Below are 11,058 nucleotides of genomic sequence, written 5' to 3' on the forward strand. Positions count from 1 at the left end.
CCTGCATGCATGAGAGGTCTTTTTTTCACATGCCTACCAATATTTGGTACACACACACACGTATAAACACACACACACACACACACACATATATATACATACACATATATTATATATCTATACATACATGAATATTATGGATATGAATTTTATGTTATAATGTTTCAGCTGTTTTATTTCAATCTGACCCTTGCCATTTAAATCTGACAAGTTGTAAATTTGATTATAGTCCAATTTATCAGTCTTCTGCCCTAAGACTTGTGCTCTTTTATGTCTTATAGAAAAAGTCCCTTTCTTGACTCTCAGTCATTGTGTTGTTGGATAATCACTGTTTGCCCTTCCAAATTCACCCTTCACCCTTCTCTTCTTTGTGCTCTCTGTCAGCTGGACTCACTTGACCTCTAGCTTCCAGCTGAGTTTCGCCAGTGGGAAACATCTGCAGATCGAGAGGCAGGAAGTGAGAAAAACTGAGGTATTTGTATTCCTGATTTTTTCCTTGACATATGAACGTTTGGCAATATTGCATTCTTCTATCTCAGGTCAAGATCCTGCTGAGTGGCCCTTTTCTGCAGCTCCTGCTTTCCCTTAACTGATCCCTTCCCACTCTCCTTCAAGCCTAGGGATTGTAACAGGACTGTTGGTTGTTGTCAGTCCCAGAATGCTTCATTATCCCATATTTGTTTCCCTTAACTGTCCCCACAGCTTTGTAAGTGGTCCAGTCATTACGCTCTCTTCAATTGCCACTTTTGATTGACTACCTGTTTCCTGCCCAGACCCTGATCAATATAGTCATCAATATTTTCTTATATATGTTCTTCTAATAATTTCAGTGTTTCTTTAGAGTTTGTTTATGTACAGTATATGGTATGAGGTCAGGAACTAATTTCATTTTTCCCCATATATATGGAAAGCTATGTGTCCAACATCATTTATTGAACAGTTCCAGTCTTTGCCACTGACTTGCCGTGCCTTCTCTATCATACACCAAGGTAGCACATACCCTTGGTCTGTTTTTAGGTAATTTATTCAGTTCCAGAGAGGCAAGGCCCTTAACCTCTCCATGCAGATAGTACTAGTATGTACTTCATATTGTTGTTGTTGCGAGGAGTAAGTGAGTTCATACTTATCTATTACTTTGATCAGTAGAGGCACAGAGTAAAAGCTAAAAAATTCAGCTATTAGTGTTGTCATTAATATTCATAGGTGTTTGCATGAATCCTGCATTATTTTAAAGACTCCAGCTTTATAATTAATGTTGGTTTCTGCTAACCCAAATCTTTTTTCCTGTTCTCTTTTAAATTAAAATTTTCTTAAATATTTTAAGCATTTTCCCCTTAAAGTTATAAAAATTATTAAAAATTGTTAGTAAGAATAATTTTTAATGGTTGAATATTATTCCATCTTATGTACGTACCTTAATTTACCTATTTTACTGATGTGGTACCTATTCCATTACTGTTGTCAGTAATGTTATGACAGATATTTTATATAAATTTTTATTTGTATTTTATATTATTACGTTAAGATAGAGCTCTTAAGTAGAATTACTGAGTCAACATGGGTAGAACACAAGTTACTAAGGGTATTGAAGACCAGATATTTTTACACTTTTGAAATAAATTGTTTTAAAAAATCTGTCAGGCTAGAAGCTTCTGGATTTAGTGTGTGGTGTGACCAATGAATCCCATAATTATATGCCCACTGCTGTACCTCTTTTGCTATCAGAGTTAGAGGCAATGATATATGGAATTGTATGCCAGTATTCAGATACTCCATAAGTCTTATATGGTGGAGGCTGAGATCTGCATAGAGAAAGGAAAATGTATACTTGGAATATGATTCAATTCCAATAGGGAAAAATTGCTGACCTTTTCAGGATAGAGGGGATATTTTTAGGGTAATCAACTTGTCACCAAGTAGCCGATTAGTTTCCTCCAAGATAGTAACGTACTGGAGGCTTAAAGTCAGTCTTTGTGGATCATGAGTTGAGCATTCAGCAGCAGTAATAGATATATCAGCCCTGGTGAGAGAGCTGTGGTGGTGGGCTCATGTATCTCGTCCACTCTGCCATAGCTACTCTACACATGAACCCACTGCGTAGCACTGAGGTAGCCAAGGACAGAGACAGACCATCATTTACCGGACTAATTGTTCAATTCACCTGTATGCTAGTCTCTTCTGTAGTGGATGCTCCCCAGTGGATGCTAACATGTGATACTAAGACTCTTACACTTCGTGCCAACTTCCATTGGTCTGTCAACATGCACCCTCCATGACCTCCTTATGCCCAGTCTTCCAATCTTACTCCTCTGGGCCCTAACCAACCATCAAAGACATTCACCCCCACCCATAAATTCAAGTAAATCCTTACCTCAGGCACTTTTATTTCAACACAAAGTGGATGACCAAATGGTCATTAGGAAGATGTCTACTCACCATTATCTTTAGAAGTACCCTTAAATGAGACTGTATGGCAATGGTAATCCATTTCCAGTTCACCAACATACTAAGCCATGAATCAAGCTCATTATTTTCTCTTCCATCAGTCAGTCATAGGCAATCCTCCATGAGGCCATAGACATGAGCTAAGGGAGAGGCCCTGGTGCAAAAATGATGACTCTGAGAACTCCTTGGGCCTGAACTCAGATATATCACCTTTACTGCACAGTGATTAAAACTGAGCCTTAAGTCTTGATAGGTCTGCAGCACTCACCTCATGATGGCCAGCCTGGTCTGCATAGTTAAAGAATGTCCCATGGTACAGACACTCAATCTCTACCAGGGTCCATAATAATATCGAGAGCCAAGTTTTCAAATGGTATACAGTTCTTTGCTGCAGATGACATGACTTTGCTCTAGAACCCAAGAATCTGTGCTGTGACATTCCTATTGTGACTTGCCAGAAACTCCATGTGGCATTTTTATCTTCCAACAGATTCTTCTAGCATGATAGGAACTGCCATATCTATAGGGCCTGATTGTCGAGTACAGGTGTGATTTCAGGTGAATCCCAAGGCTCAACCTGAACATGTAGAGAAGTCTGGAGTGTAAATAACAACATAGAGTCTATTGTGTTTTCAGGAAGTAAGCTGGTCTTTCATATTTCTATATCAGTCATTGGGTTGCTCCAAGTTAGGGGAAGAATAGGAAAATTCTTGAGCACCTCCACCTCTTAGTTGTCTATGTGAAGCAACTGGAGTACCCTAACAGTGGTTCTTGAAGAAAGGTGCAGGAACAATCTAATAGGAGTGAGCACACTGAAGTAAAGGGAAGGTAAAGAGGCTCTGGGTGGGGCGGGGGGGGGTTCTGAGCAGAGTACCAGCATCATCCATTATAGCAGGCCCATCCATAGAATTACCAAAGGCATGATAGATGGGACCCAAAGGTCTGGTAAGTGTCAAATGCCACAGCAAATCCTCCAACCAAAACCAATCCTTGATACCAATAAAAATATGTATTAAACCCAAAATCCTATCTAGCAAGTTCTATATTTTTGTATAGGATGTATATAGATGCATATAATATTTGTCAATCCCCTAGTTCTTATACTTTTCCTCTTTTGACTTGTTCATAAAGGAATTTTCTATGTTCTAAATTTGTTCCCTTTATGCCTTGGAGTTACTTTTCTTTATTCTAATTTAACAGATCACATTTGGTACTACTATTATTATTGGAAAATCTTTAGGCCTCGTGGTATTCCATTTCCTAGGATTAAACCTAATATTTTGGAGTGAAGTTGAAATTACTGATGGTATTTTTTTTTAAGACTTTATTTATTTATTTGACAGAGAGATAGACAGAAGAGCACAAGTAGAGGGAATGGCAGAGGGAGAGGGAGAAGCAGGCTCTGCACTGAGCAGGGAGCCTGATGCGGGACTCGATCCCAGGACCCCAGGATCATGACCCGAGCCAAAGGCAGATGCTTAACCATCTGAGCCACCCAGGCACCCTACTGATGGTATTTTTTCCAAAATAACTTTTGATTATGGTTGATGTTGCAAGGAATTCTCAGTGATTACCCAATATGGCTCTGATTTTAGAATGCTGATGGGTATTCCAGTGATATACTAGGAAACTATTTGTGATGATGACAGTCCTGAAAGAGAAGGAACATGTGAGCATAATGTCATTACAGAGGGATGAAGGTTACTTTTGTAAAAATAGGACAAAGCAACTTGTTAAGTATGATAGACCCAAACAGATAAAAATGAATACACTCTTGGTGATAGCTATTTTACAAGGAAAGAATTCTCTATTTTCATATAACCTCGAAGAAGATTATATAGTGTTTAGGGTCATATACTCAGAAAAGGTATGATAAATATTATGACCTTTTAAAAGTATAGTTTAGTCATTGGGCTAATCTCAAGTGAAAAATGAAGTGATTTGTTCTATTAGACCCAAGAGATCACAAAACCTAATTATTCCATTGCTTCCTCAGGCATAATCTCCATGTCTGTTTTTGTAAGAAGCTAATTCTCTGAGGATGCTATTAGTAACTCACTTCTGCACTGTTTGTCCCACACTGGAAATAGTGCAGGTGTTATAAATGTCACTGTGTTTCCAAAGTATAAACCTCCATTAATCTCTTATATTTATGGTTTATCAGGAAATAATGTCCTAAGTGGTAATAGGATATTATCAGGATAAGGTAAATAGGATACTGAGGGTTTTTTTAGGAACAATGTATACTTTCATGCCTCTGTGCCTTAGTGTGTGCTATTCCCTTGGCCCAGGTTCCTCTTTCTCTCTCTCTGCTATTGAATTTCTGCTTGTATTCAAGGCCCAGATCAAATATCAGCTCTCTGAAGCCTTCTCTGTATGTACTCCCAGGTAAAAAGCACTCTCTTCCTCCCCTTTGCTTATGCAAATATTTTAATACTTAACAGGCTCTGACCATGTGCCTCTCTCTAGTTCTGTGCCTGCTTCTCATCTGTCTACTCTATTACATTTCCAGCTCTTAAAAATGAACCCTTCTCATCTGTGCTTCCTTGATACTTGATACTGAGTGGCACACAGTAGCCATTCAATGAATGCCTATAGGTGTTGTTATTTTCCTGAAGGGTCACTTTGCTCCACCCATGCCTTTGTCAGTACCTGTCAATATGGATACCTCTTTGCAAATGTTTGTAGAATCGAATAGAATCCATTTACATGTAAGACAAATATTTGATGATTATTTTAATTTTCTTAACACTCTCCAAATGGCACTAATAATAGTAGGTCGATGCTTATTTCTGTTGCCATAGGCAGTCCATAATGGCACTTAGGAATGATTAATTGGCTTTAACTTTCTTCAGTAAAAGCCTATAAACTGAAACCACTATACATGTGTACTGGAACTGGACAATTAAGTAAATGGATGGTAGAAGGTGGCAGCCAGGTTTCTCACTGTTGGAGTGGGACATTACAGACAAGCAAGGGGAGAAGGCTAGAATGATCCATGTGATAATAGATTAGACCTAGAGACATCAGTGTGAACTAATGTGTAGCTTAATACAGAGATGGGTACACACACACACACACACACACACACATACACACACAAACAGGGGTTTGTTTGCACGTATGTATTTCCTGGCTTTGTCAACTGAGAGGTCCTAGAAGTAAAACACCCCAGTAGCAACAAGCACACCTAGTGCCCAGATTTTGATTTCTAATACCCTTCTCTGAAATAGCAACCAGGCATCCTTGGAGAAATGGCTAATTATAGAACTGGAGCAGGAAATATAAGATGAGCCCAGAGCATCTGACAGTGCCAGAAAGTTAGAAGTGCTCAAAAAACCAACAACGATGGGAATATGTCAAAGAGGCACAGAAGTCAATTAAAATAGCTCCCTATAGTCAAAGTGGCAATAATTTGAGCAATAGAATAAATTAGCATTGGATTATAACCCAAAGTATAAAATAAAATCTCTAAGTCCATACCAATATAAATAAATGATGGATAAATAAATACATAGGCAGAAAAGACAAACTTTCTCTGTAGAAGAATTCCAGTGATTTATGTTACTCCATTCTCAAGAGGGAGGAACATCGTTCCTTGATCTTTAAGTGTGAGCTGTTCAGTGACTGCCTTCCCAAAAGTACGGTATGGAAAGGTGAGAAACTAGTGGAAACACCTGACAAACAGTACTTCAGGCAAGTGGTCAAGAGTAACATCAACAGCACTAAGTCAGGTGGGTATTATGTCGTGATGAGAATGGCACTTTACCTCTGTGTGTCTCCTTTGATCTTTTTTGGGATCTTCTTTCCCAAAACCCATAACCCCAATTTAATCATGAAAAAAATGCCAGAAAACCCCCAAACAGATACCTTCTATAAAATACCTGACCAGGATGCCTCAAACTTTCAAGATCATCAAAAATAAGGGAAGTCTGAGAAAGTGTCCTAGCCTAGAGGAACGTAAGAGAATGTGACAGCTAAAAGGAATCTGGCATCCTGAATGGAATCCTGGAACAGAAAAGGAACATTAGGTAAAACCTAAGGGAATCTGAATGAACTTATGACTTCAATTAATTTTTTAAAAAACCTGTAAGTACATAATGTAAACTTGTAAGTACGAGAATGCAGGGTAGGAACTGGCATGTAGTGGACATTTAATGTGTATTAGATAAAGGGGTGTGGGAATGATTGGCCCTCCCTTACATTTATGCTCCTTGTCCAAACACATATTAGGCCCAAAATTATACAAACATATATACTTATATCCATAAATGTCTGTATATAGAATAAATACTAGTAAGTAAAAGTAGATAAGCAATTGTATACATTTCCGGCGTATTAGTTTGACCTTATTTTCAGATCCTGAGCCCTTTATTTTTATTCTCCCTCTCTCATTTAATAGAATATAAGAATTTCTGCAGCCAAAGTGATGACCCAATATTGGCCTGTTGGCTTCTGCATTTCTGTAAAGCTTAGAGATAAAGATGTAGAGAAAACACCAAGCCACTCTATTGAGAAAACAACTGCCAAGTGTAGCTGCTGATTGCTTCTCTTAACATCCCAGTGGCAAATGGCCAAACATTCATTCGCATCTTTCATGGGGATGCTAGACCCACCACTTTTCACAATCCCTGACCACGGGCAGCTAATTCTATGTGTACTGAGGGATACAGATGGATGAACGAGCAAGTCAAGGCACTGTAAGAAACTGCACCTGAAATCAAGGAAAACTTAAACAAAGAGATCTGGTTCAGCTGGACTTGAAGGATAAGGAAGTGTTCAGTCAGGAAGAACGACCATACTAAAGGTTGAGAAAAAAGGGACACTTAGAAAAACAATTCATTCTGTGCTTCTACATGAGAACAGGGCGGAGAAGCCTAGGAATAGAATTACCCTGCTAAGGAAAAATCGAGGCAAAATGGCAAAATTGGTGAGGGTTGTTTTTGGTGCTTCCTGCTCTTAGGAGGTGAAGAGTGTTTAGGATCAGGTTTAAGACAACCTGAGTTTATAGCCCAGCTCTACTGTTTATGACTGAGTGAGCTACAGAACTTCTCTATGCTCCAATTTCTCATATGTCAGATGGGATAATAACAGTGCCTACCTCACCTGGTGAGAGAATCAATGAGCTCTCATATACAGCAAACACTTTGAGTAGAGTGGGGCACATGAGCATTCAAGACAAGTTGTTTTTATGTTAGTGTTGTTTTTGATGATAATACAGGATAGTCCTGAGGTGGCATGGTCTCTCTTGGAGTGTATGTCTGCATTTTGGGACCTGCCATCAGACCATCAGGGGGACCTACCTTTGGCCGCATAGAGGCTACCTTTTAGGCTTTACCTCAGCATTGAAAATGAATAATCTTTGTCATAAAATCCTATCCTTCCTGAGTGAAGATATCTCTATCATAAAATAAGTTCCTACATGTTTTCAAACTAGTCAATACATATATTATATCATAGTGTTATATGTGAATTTCTAAAGTTGATGGATGAGAAATGCTAGAGTATCCACAACCCTGAAGGAGTACATTATTGTGAATAACTGCATCTTCCAGAGAGCTTAGGGAGCAGTACTTCAAGATTCAAAACTTCTAAAATTGTATCAATTTCAAAGGAATATTATTATATATGACATACCCCTATTTTATCAAGAGTACTTTTTTATTTATCCTTTGAGTTATAACTCTAATAACTGTTCCCTGTAATATTTCAAACTCTAAGGGAAAATTCATTTTGGCCCTATTGCAGACTAACAAAGAAAATTTCATTATTATAAATTCATAGAAATAAAGGATGAAATATAACCAAATTTGAAAAAATACACGACTGAGCTAGAAAAAAAGAGAAGGAAAATTCCTGGTGCTAGCTAGAGTTGCAGCAACCCAAGGGATGTAGAATCAGAAATAGAGGGAGGGTCTAGGAACTGGGGTTTTAATCGACATGCCAGGATAGACCGTGTTACTTTGGGGCTCCATCCATTCACGGTGTTTACCTACAACTGAGACACCTGCATGTAACTGAGCTCTGGAAAGGCCGCCTCCCCCCAACAACAACAACAAAAAAGAATTTGGAAAACTTGTTCTGCCAGGGAAGTGATAAAAAGCTGTGGGTGAAGGAAATAAAAGTCTGAGCCATGTACCAGGAAATCTTACCAAATGCATAGTAAGGGAACCATCACAATAAGAAGTTAATGTCAAAAACTAGTCTGGATGTGGGCAAACACCTGGGACACCAGGCAGAAGCAAATGCACAACCTCTCTACATCATGCTTCAGCCCAAAGGACATGTGGTTCTTAAAAAAAAAAAAAATCCCTGTTGAAGATAAACTCACCTTCCAAAATAATAAGATGTATAAGGAAATCATTCGCCTTATACAAAAGTCAATGGACAGGAGAAAGATTAGCCAGATTGGACTTTCAGAACGTTCACAAAAGTAGTTGTATCTAGAATGTTAAACATGTTTTTAAAATGGAAACATTATAGGCAAAAACAGGATGTTCTGAGAAAATAAAACATATTTTTTCTTTTCTTTTTTTTTTTTTTTTTTGGTCTTCACTGATCTTTATTAAATGAAGGATACCAGGGGCAAGCAGGAGGGATCAAGAGCAACAGCAGGAGCAAATATAAAAGTATAAAATGTAAAGTGCAGCACTGGGCAATGTGTGCAGGGACCATGCCCACAGGGACCTTGGGGACACAAGGCTGAGGATGAACCATAGCCCACCCTCTAAGGGAATCTAGGCCTAAGGAGCCTGTGCAGGGCTCTTGGCTGGGGGTGGAAGTGGCTTGAATGGGGCCCAACCTTGGGCCTTGACATAGGAGACCAGTTGTGTGGGTACTTCTGCGAGCACAGTCTGTGCTGGTGTCTCCCGAGGGGCATTCTGGAAGCGGCAGTAGGGCAACAAACTGCACTATGTCATGGGCAGCTGCCTCCCCGGAGCATGCACACAGGGGTCCACCATCAGCATCCAGCTGCTCCCTGGCCTCGCAGTCAGCACCCCCCACACCCACAACAATCACTGACATGGGCAGGTAGGAGGCACGCATCACAGCCTCACGTGCAGCCTCCACATCTCTCACAGCGCCGTCAGTCAGCGGCAGCAGCACCAAGTATTGCGAGGCGGTCCTCCGACGTGCAGCCGGGTTGCCAACCTGGCCACATGGTTGATGATGGGTGCAAAGTTGGTGGGCCCATAGAGGCGAACTTGGGGCAGGGCTTGCGGTGAGCATCCACAATGCCCTGGATGCCTGGGCAGTAGGAGTTACTGGGGTTGAAGTTCAAGGCAAATTCACGGGAGACCTGCCAATCGGGGGGTACCTGGGCCCCAAATCCAAATGCTGGGAATAGCTTGTCTGAGTCATAGTCCTGAATCACCCTGCCCACACCACAGTGCTGTCAGGTACTCGTTGACCCCTGTTGGGCTCAGGTAGTGCAGGGAGTCCGGGGAGGAGGGCTCTCCATTGGAGCCCATAAAGTCAATGCCTACAGTGAAGTTGATTTGACAGCCTCCCATCCCATAGTCCAGGAATGAATACTGTGTTTCTACCTGGCAAATCTTGACACAAAAAAAGTTCTTGTAGCTTTTCTTTTTCTGCTGTTTCTCAGGGTGGATACATTCAAACAGCCGGGACTACTTGCAACTGGGCCAAGCTGGTGTAGAAGGTACCAATGAGATCATGTGAACCATCACTGTCATAGTCTGAGCATCGCACCTGGATGGGTGTGTTGGCGTCTCCCCAACAGAAATGCTGAAGGGGAACAGAGAAGCACTTCCATGTAGGGTTCAAGCTGTTCTTGATTACCTCAGATCTGTATGCCAGGTGCCATTTCCCATCACCCTGACGAAAGATCTCCAAGAACGGGTCCGATTTCCCCAGGATGTCCTTCTTATCTAGTTTTCTGGCCTCCACCTCCATGGTCACTATACAATTATCCTTCATCTCTTGAGCAGATACTGTGATGGTCCCCCACCCAGCAGGTTTTCCAGGCTTCAGCATCAAGGGTAGAGTTATTATCTGGCTGGACACAATCTGTCCTAGGGAACACTCAGCCCCTCCTAGGAAGTCATCATCCCCAGCTCAGGTGTCTTGTTGTCTATGTCATAAATGCCAAATCGGAGCTTCTGGACTGTTTCAAAGTGGTACTCAAGCTGCAGAGTCTTGGAGAACTCGGGGCTCGAGCAGTTCCGCACTCGCTCAGTTCGGCCAAGCTCAGCCCAGCTGCTCCCTCCCACATCCTGTAAAAGGACGCAGAGTGGGTGGGACTTGGAGCCGATGTCCTTGTCAATGAGGTGGTCACAGGAAATGGATAGTTGAACCAAGGTCACGCAGTGGGTCATCTCTTTTGCCGCTTCACAAAATGGCCGACAGCCCGCTCAGCTGCTCCGAGTTCCAGAAGGGGAGGGACGGAATGGTAAAACATATTTTCTTAAATAAAAAAGAATATCTAGAAATAAAAATTTCAACTATTTGATATTAAAAACTGTGAATAAATCAGATTGTAGGTAATATACAGTAGAAGAGAGAATATGTATCTAAGGAAATTCATTGTAATGCAGCACAGTGAGAAAAACAGATAAAAATATGACAGTTGTTAAAAGACGAGTAAAGAAT

General features: G+C 40.7%; 1 pseudogene; it reads right to left on the bottom strand.

Moving 5' to 3' along the window:
* Window positions 1-8,993: 8,993 nt before the first annotated feature.
* On the bottom strand, window positions 8,994-10,838 carry LOC102725585 (copine-1 pseudogene; annotated as a pseudogene).
* Window positions 10,839-11,058: the final 220 nt, after the last annotated feature.

The sequence above is a fragment of the Leptonychotes weddellii genome, chromosome 4, assembly GCF_054177405.1.
Source record: "Leptonychotes weddellii isolate Sample4059 chromosome 4, ASM5417740v2, whole genome shotgun sequence".
Classification (NCBI taxonomy): domain Eukaryota; kingdom Metazoa; phylum Chordata; class Mammalia; order Carnivora; family Phocidae; genus Leptonychotes; species Leptonychotes weddellii.